We start from the raw sequence: 8,978 nt of genomic DNA, 5'->3' as shown, positions 1-8,978 counted from the left end.
CTCCCCCCGCTTCATCCCACTACTAGTCCTCCTTCTCCTTACCAATACATAATCTTTCTCCTCCCCAGCTGTTAATGCTAAAGGTATGATGCAAAGGTTTCAAGTCCCTATCTACAAAATGGCATTTGAGGAGAGAGAGAGAGAGAGAGAGAGAGAGAGAGAGAGAGAGAGAGAGAGAGAGAGAGAGAGAGAGTTACCTTTTCTCTATCTTCAGCTTTTCGATCCATATCAATGATGTGTATCTTTAATTTTTGTCATCTTTTTTTCATTTCTTTTTAACATCAAAATAGAAAATCATTTAAATCTTAGATGTGAATTGCTTGATATCTAAGATGAAAATCTTTATACATACATACATACATATACCAAGGCACTTCCCCCAATTTTGGGGGGTAGCCGACATCAACAAATGAAACAAAACAACAAGGGGACCTCTACTCTCTACGTTCCTCCCAGCCTGACAAGGGACTCAACCGAGTTCAGCTGGTACTGCTAGGGTCCCACAGCCCACCCTCCCCCGTTATCCACCACAGATGAAGCTTCATAACGGTGAATCCCCTACTGCTGCTACCTCCGCGGTCATCTAAGGTACCGGAGGAAGCAGCAGGGCCTACCGGAACTGCGTCACAATCGCTCGCCATTCATTCCTATTTCTAGCACGCTCTCTTGCCTCTCTCACATCTATCCTCCTATCACCCAGAGCTTTCTTCACTCCATCCATCCACCTAAACCTTGGCCTTCCTCTTGTACTTCTCCCATCAACTCTTGCATTCATCCCCTTCTTTAGCACACAGCCATTTTCCATTCTCTCAACATGGCCAAACCACCTCAACACATTCATATCCACTCTAGCTGCTAACTCATTTCTTACACCCGTTCTCACCCTCACCACTTCGTTCCTAACCCTATCTACTCGAGATACACCAGCCGTACTCCTTAGACACTTCATCTCAAACACATTCAATTTCTGTCTCTCCATCACTTTCATTTCCCACAACTCTGATCCATACATCACAATTGGTACAATCACTTTCTCATATAGAACTCTCTTTACATTCATGCCCAACCCTCTATTCTTTACTACTCCCTTAACTGTCCCCAACACTTTGCAACCTTCATTCACTCTCTGACGTACATCTGCTTCCACTCCACCATTTGCTGCAACAAAAGACCCCAAGTACTTAAACTGATCCACCTCCTCAAGTAACTCTCCATTCAACATGACATTCAACCTTGCACCACCTTCCCTTCTTGTACATCTCATAACCTTACTCTTACCCACATTAACTCTCAACTTCCTTCTCTCACACACCCTTCTAAATTCTGTCACTAGTCGGTCAAGCTTCTCTTCTGTGTCTACAACCAGTACTGTATCATCTGCAAACAACAACTGATTTACCTCCCATTCATGGTCATTCTCGTCCAAGCACTCGAGCATTCACCTCTCTAACCACTTCATCAACATACAAGGTAAACAACCACGGCGACATCACACATCCCTGTCTCAGCCCCACTCTCACCAAAAACCAATCACTCACTTCATTTCCTATTCTAACACATGCTTTACTACCTTTGTAGAAACTTTTCACTGCTTTCAACAACCTTCCACCAACTCCATATAACCTCATCACACTCCACATTGCTTCTCTATCAACTCTATCATACGCTTTCTCCAGATCCATAAACGCAACATACTCCTCCTTACCTTTTGCTAAATCTTTATAGTGACTTAAAAGGACAATTCTGAGTTTGAAATTATTTCATATGCCATACGAAACCTCAACAAATATAAATAACTACTCACACGGTGATCGTTACATAATGGAGATAATAATAATCCACGTATTTACTATATTCAAAGGTTTACATATTTTCACAAGTAGAACACATACAATAAATAGACAAAAATTTTTTCGTAAATTTATGAATATGAAACCAATGACTTGAAATGTCAGATATTGAAAAATTCTGTAAATACATGTCCTTTGGCAATAAATGTTACCCTTTTCACATCCTTAACATTTTAACACTACCTATGACACGTAAATTCAGGGGATATCTAATACCTCTTCAGCCGTTCCCTCTAATGCTTTCTCAGTCTCATTAAACGCCATCCCGTCCGAATTATCCAACTTTTCCAGGGGAGCCCCTACCAGCTTTCCAGAGATACCTCTTTTTATGTCCTCTTCCCTACCACCTTTACGGTGATGTCTCTTTTTGAATTCTTCCCTTCCATACCAGCTTTCCAAGGATCCCTCTTCTTAAATTCTTCCCTTCCCTAACAGCTTTCCAGGGATACCTCTTTTTAAATCCTTCCCTTCCCTACCTGCTTTCCAAGGATCCCTCTTCTTAAATTCTTCCCTTCCCTAACAGCTTTCCAGGGATACCTCTTTTTAAATCCTTCTCTTCCCTACCAGCTTTCCAAGGATCCCTTTTCTTAAATTCTTCCCTTCCCTAACAGCTTTTCAGGGATACCTCTTTTTAAATCCTTCCCTTCCCTACTAGCTTTCCAAGGATCCCTCTTCTTAAATTCTTCCCTTCCCTAACAGCTTTCCAGGAATACCTCTTTTTAAATCCTTCCCTTCCCTACCAGCTTTCCAAGGATCCCTCTTCTTAAATTCTTCCCTTCCCTAACAGCTTTCCGGGGATACCTCTTTTTAAATCCTTCTCTTCCCTACCAGCTTTCCAAGGATCCCTCTTCTTAAATTCTTTCCTTCCCTAACAGCTTTCCAGGGATACCTCTTTTTAAATCCTTCCCTTCCCTACTAGTTTTCCAAGGATCCCTCTTCTTAAATTCTTCCCTTCCCTAACAGCTTTCCAGGGATACCTCTTTTAAATCCTTCCCTTCCCTACCAGCTTTCGAAGGATCCCTCTTCTTAAATTCTTCCCTTCCCTAACAGCTTTCCAGGGATACCTCTTTTTAAATCCTTCTCTTCCCTACCAGCTTTCCAAGGATCCCTCTTCTTAAATTCTTCCCTTCCCTAACAGCTTTCCAGGGATACCTCTTTTTAAATCCTTCCCTTCCCTACCAGCTTTCCAAGGATCCCTCTTCTTAAATTCTTTCCTTCCCTAACAGCTTTCCAGGGATACCTCTTTTTAAATCCTTCACTTCCCTACCAGCTTTCCAAGGATCCCTCTTCTTAAATTCTTCCCTTCCCTGACAGCTTTCCAGGGATACCTCTTTTTACATCCTTCCCTTCCCTACCAGCTTTCCAAGGATCCCTCTTCTTAAATTCTTCCCTTCCCTAACAGCTTTCCAGGGATACCTCTTTTTAAATCCTTCCCTTCCCTACCAGCTTTCCAAGGATCCCTCTTCTTAAATTCTTCCCTTCCCTAACAGCTTTCCAGAGATACCTCTTTTTAAATCCTTCCCTTCACTACCAGCTTTCCAAGGATCCCTCTTTTTAAACACTTCCTTTCCCTACCAACTTCCCATAGATACGTCTTATTGAATCCTTCCTTTCCCTAGTTGCTTTTCATGAACAGCTCTTTTTTATCCCTCCCTTCCCTACCAGCTCTCCAGGAATACGTCTTATCAAATCCTTCCCTTCCTACCAGCTTTTCATAAATAGCTCTTTTTATGTCCCTCCCTTCACTAACAGCTTTCCAGAGATACTTTTTCTAAATCCTTCCCTTTCCTACCAGCTTTCTAGGGATACATGTTTTTCTTAATCCTTCCCATTCCTACCAGCTTTTCTTAGATACTTCTTTCTAAATAATTCCCTACCAGAGTTCCATGGATACCTCTTTGTAAATTTTTCCTTTCCCTACAAACTTTCAAGGGATACCTCGCTTTAAATATTTCCCCTGCCTACAAATTTTCCATGGATACCTCTTTTTAAATCCCTTCTTCCCATATCTGCTTTATAAGGAAACAGGATTTTTAAATCCTTTCTTTTCTAACCAGCTTTTTATGAATACCTCTTTCATAAATCCTTCCCTTCCCTACAAGCTTTTCATGGATACCTCTTTTTAGATATTTTTTTCCGCTAACAGTTTTCCAGGGATACATGTTTTTAAATCATTCTTTTCCCTACCAGCTTTCCAGGGATACGCCTTATTAATCGTTCCCTTCCCGACCAGCTTTTCATGAATAACTTTTCTATCACCCCATTAAGTACCAGCTTTCCAGTGATACGTGTTTCAAAATACTTCTCTTCCCTACCAACTTTCCAGGGATACCTGTTTTTAAATTCTTCCCTTCCCTACCAGCTTTCCATAGATACGTGTTATTGAATCCTTCCCTTCCCTACCTGCTTTTTATGAATAGCTCATTTTATATCCATTCCTTCCCTACCTGCTTTACAGGGATACATGTTTTTAAATTCTTCTCTTCCCTACAAGCTTTCCAGGGATACGTCTTATTGAATCCTTTCCTTCCCTGCCAGCTTTTCATGAAAAGCTCTTTTTATATCCCTCCCTTACCTAGCAGCTTTACAGTGATACGTCTTATTAAATGCTTCCCTTTCCTGCCAGCTGTTTAGGGATACATGTTTTTTAATCCTATCAGCTTTTCTTAGATACTTGTTTTTAAATCCTTCCCTACCAGTTTCCATGGATAACTCTTTGTAAATCCTTCCCTTCCCTACAAATTTTCAAGGGATACTCCTCTTTAAAGACTTCCCTTACCTACAAGGTTTCCAGGGGCTTCTTTTTAAATCACTTCCTTCCCTACCAGCTTTCCAGGGATACAGGATTTTTAATCCTTCCCTTCCCTACCAGCTTTTCACGAATAGCTTTTTCTAAATCCTTCCCTTCCCTCCCAGCTTACCAGGATATCTCTTCTTAAATCGTTCTCTTCCCTATCAGCTTTCCAGGGATACCTTTCTTTGAATGCTTCCTATACCTACAAGCTTTTCAGGATAACTCTTTGTAAATCACTCTTTTCGCTGCCAGCTTTCCAGGGATATATGTTTTTATATCCTTCCCTTCCCTACCAGCTTTTCATATGTACCTCTTTGTAAATCCCTCCATTCCCTAACAGCTTTACGTGGATACGTCCTTTTAAATCCTTCCCTTCCCTACAAACTTTTAAGGGATATCTCTCTTCAAATAACTCCCCTTGCATACAGCGTTTCCATGGATACCTTTTTGTAAATCTATCGTTTCGCTACCATCTTTCCAGGGATATATGTTTTTCAATCCTTCCCTTCACTACCAGTTTTTCATATATACCATTTTATCAAATTCGTCCATTAACAAACAGCTTTTCAGGGATACCTATTTCTAAAACCTCTTCCATACCAACTTTCCATAGATACAGGATTTTAAATCCTCCCCTTCCCTAGCAGCTTTCCAGGGATACATGATTTTGAATCCTTCCTTACCCTGCCAGCTTTTCTTGGATGCCATTTTTTTCAAATACTTCTCTTTCCTTCCTGCTTTCCAGGAATACCTCTTTTTAAATCCTCCCTTCCATATCAGTTTTCCATGGATATATTTTAAATCCTTTCCTTCCCTACCAGCTCTCAAAGGATACCTCTTTTTAAATACTTCCCTTCTGGAACAGGCTTCAAGGGATACCTCTTTTCAAATCTTTCCCTTTCCTACCAGCTTTCCGAGGATACATGTTTTGACTTTTTCCTTTCCTACCAGGCTTTTCATGAATACCTTTTCAAACAACCCTCTTCTTTACCAGCTCTCCAGTGATACATGTTTTTAAAGTCTTCCCTTCCCTACCAGCCTTCCACACATACCTCTTTTCCTTTCCTACCAGCTCTCCAGGGATACATCTTTTTTAAATCCTTCCCTCCCATCCAGCTTTACTTGGATACCTCTTTTTAAATCGCTCCATCCCTATCAGCTCTCCAGGAATACACCATTTTAAATCATTCCCTTCTCTACCAACTTTTCAGGGATACCTCTTCTTAAATAATTTTTTTCCGTAATAGCTTTCCAATTATTCCTCTTTTTTAATACTTCCCTTCCCTACAAGCTTTCCATGGATACCTCTTTATAAATCCTTCTGTTCCCTACAAGCTTTCCAGAGTTACCTCATTTTAAATCCTTCCCTTCCCTACCAGTTTTCAAGGAATACCTCTTTTTAAATACTTCCCTTCCCTACTAGCTTTCCAGAGATACCTGTTTTTAAATCTTTCCATTCCCTACCAGTTTTGTATGGATACCTCTTTTTAAACCCTTCCCTTCCCTACCGTCTTTTTATGGATAAATCTTTTTTAATCCTTTCCTTCCTTACCAGTTTTCCATGGATACTACTTTTTAAATTCGTCCCTTCCCTAATAATTCTAGAAGTATACCTATTCATAAATTCTTGTCTTACCAAAGACCTGTCCACGGATACCTTCTTTATATCCTTCCCTTTCCTACCAGCTTTCCAGGAATACCTCTTTTCAAATCTTTCCCTTCCCTACCTACTTTCCATGGACACCTCTTTTTAAACACCTCCCATCCATACCAGCTTTCTGGGGAAACCTCTCTTTAAATCCTTCTCTTCTCTACAAACCTTTCAGGGATACTTAGTTTGGAATATTTCGCTTCCCTGCCAACTGTCCAGGGATCATTATCATCATCTCCTCTTACGCCTATTGGCCTCGGTTAGATTTCGGCAGTCGTCTCTATCTTGAGCTTTTCAGTCAATACTTCTCCATTCATCATCTCCCACTTCACGCTTCATACTCCTCAGCCATGTGGGCCTGGGTCTTCAAACTCTTCTAGTGTCTTGTGGAGCCCAGATAAAAGTTTGGTGAACTACTCTCTCTCTTGGGGAGTGTGAAGAGCATGCCCAAACCATCTCCATTTTACCCCTCACCATGATCTCATCCACATATGTATGGCACGAGTAATTTCTCTTATATTTTCATTTCTAATCCTGTCCTGCCATTTAACTCCCAATATTCTTCCGAGGGCTTTGCTCTTAAATCTACTAAATCTGTTGGATATTGTTTCATTGTCATACCCTGACTCATTTCCATACAATAACACAGATCTCGCTAAACTGATGTATAGCCTGAATTTTGTGTAATTTCCGGCGATTTTATTTGCAAATTTTATTCAACGTAGCCATTGTCTGATTTCCTTTTTTCACTCTTCAATTAAACTTCAATTCTCAAGATCCTGTATTAGGGATCATAGTTCCTAAAAATTTACATAATTTTACCTGATTAATCATTTCTCTTTCTAATCATATTTCATCTTCCATTTGCATATTCCGTTCTCATCATGTTTCTTCTGTTTATCTTGAGCCCAACCTCATGTGATATTTCCTGTATTCTGGTAAGCCACCATTACAAATCCTGTTCTGCTAATACGAACAGCGTCATCAGTATACTCTAGTTCAGCTAATTTCCTATTACCAAATCAGAACAACCGTTCTCCACCCTCCCCAACTGTTTTATACATTACAAAATCGATGAGGACGATAAACAGCATAGGTGCCAACGCATTCCTTTGGAGTACTCCACTGTTCACTGGAAATTTATTTGATAGGACTCTACTAACATCAACTTTGCACTTGTTATGATCATGAACATACTTAATGAAATTTACATATTTAAAAGGAACTCTATAATAACACATGACTCTCCATATAATTGGCTGTTCCACACTATCAAAGGCTTTTACATAATCCACAAATGCCATCAAAAGTGGATTTCTATATTCTACACACTGAAAATTTGGTCAGTACATCTTATACCTTTTCTAAATCCTGCCTTTTCATCTCTCAGCTTTTCATCAATCTTTCTCTCTAGCCTCTTTTATTAGAATAAACATATTATATATTTTCCTAACTGACGTAAGTACGATGTGTCTGTAAATATTGCAATCAGCCAAACATCCTTTTTTGCCATTTTCACCAACACTCCTAGCTCTCATTCATCAGGTTTTGCCTCTTTACGCAGCATTCTACAAAATAATCTTGTAAGTATTCTGGGAGTCACTTCATTTTCGGCCAATATCATCTCAGCAGTTATTCCATTGTATCCATCGTATCGACTTCAAACACAATGAATTCATTCATGGGCACATCAATGTCTTCCTCAGATTAAGGTATATCTATCAAATTATTCCTTCATATTTCTTATTCATGACTTCACTAAAGTGTTCCATCCAACGTTGCCTTTCTTAATCTACTGTTGTTATAACAGATATATCTCTCTTTTTGATGGGTATATGCTTTTCCTTACCCCTGTAGAAGGATGCCACTTCAAATCCTTCCCTTCCCTACTAGCTTTCGAGGGATACCTCTTTTTAAATCTTTCTTTTCCCTACTAGCTTTCCAGGGATAGCTCTTTTTAATCCTTCCCTTCCCTACTATCACTCCTTGAATACCTCTTTAAATCCTTCGTTCCCTACCAGCTTTCCATGGATAACTCTCATTAAACCGCCCCCTTCCCTATCAGCTTTCCATGGGTACCTCTTTTTAAATCTTTCCCTTCCCTATTTATTTTCCAGGAGTACCTCTTTTTGAACCACTCCTTTCCCTACTAGCTTTCAAGAGGTACAGCTTTTTAAATATTTCCCTTCCTTACTAACTTTCTAGAGGTACCTCTTTTTGAATCTTTCCCTTCCCTGCGACCTTTCTAGGGAATCCTTAATCTAACATCTTCCCTTTCCTACAAGCTTTCCAGGAATAACTAATCAATTACTTCCCTTTCCTCCTAGATTTCCAGGGAGGCATACCTTCCACCACCCTTTACATTTTCCAGGTAGACCTAGTTTCCCTTCACACCTACAGCCCTATCTAGATACACTTATCCTTCATACCTTTCATCTATCATTCTCTTTCCAAAAAATCCTACTGTGCGAGGTGGCTTTTGGTTACCAGACGAGAGGCAAGGTGAATGCATTTAAGGTTATTCAACATAATAACGAGCATATTATATACAAACAGTTGAGGGCAACAATGGCACAAAAATTCACACAATGTGAAACATGCAATTGAGACCTTAAACGGGTTTTTCTTTTATCAATGCAGGAGAGAGCGAGAGATGAAAAATAAAGCAATAGTATTATAGTGA

This window comes from Palaemon carinicauda, chromosome 31 (genome assembly GCF_036898095.1).
Source record: "Palaemon carinicauda isolate YSFRI2023 chromosome 31, ASM3689809v2, whole genome shotgun sequence".
NCBI classification, from domain to species: domain Eukaryota; kingdom Metazoa; phylum Arthropoda; class Malacostraca; order Decapoda; family Palaemonidae; genus Palaemon; species Palaemon carinicauda.
The sequence above is the reverse complement of the archived record's forward strand: the minus strand, read 5'-3'. Positions refer to the sequence as shown.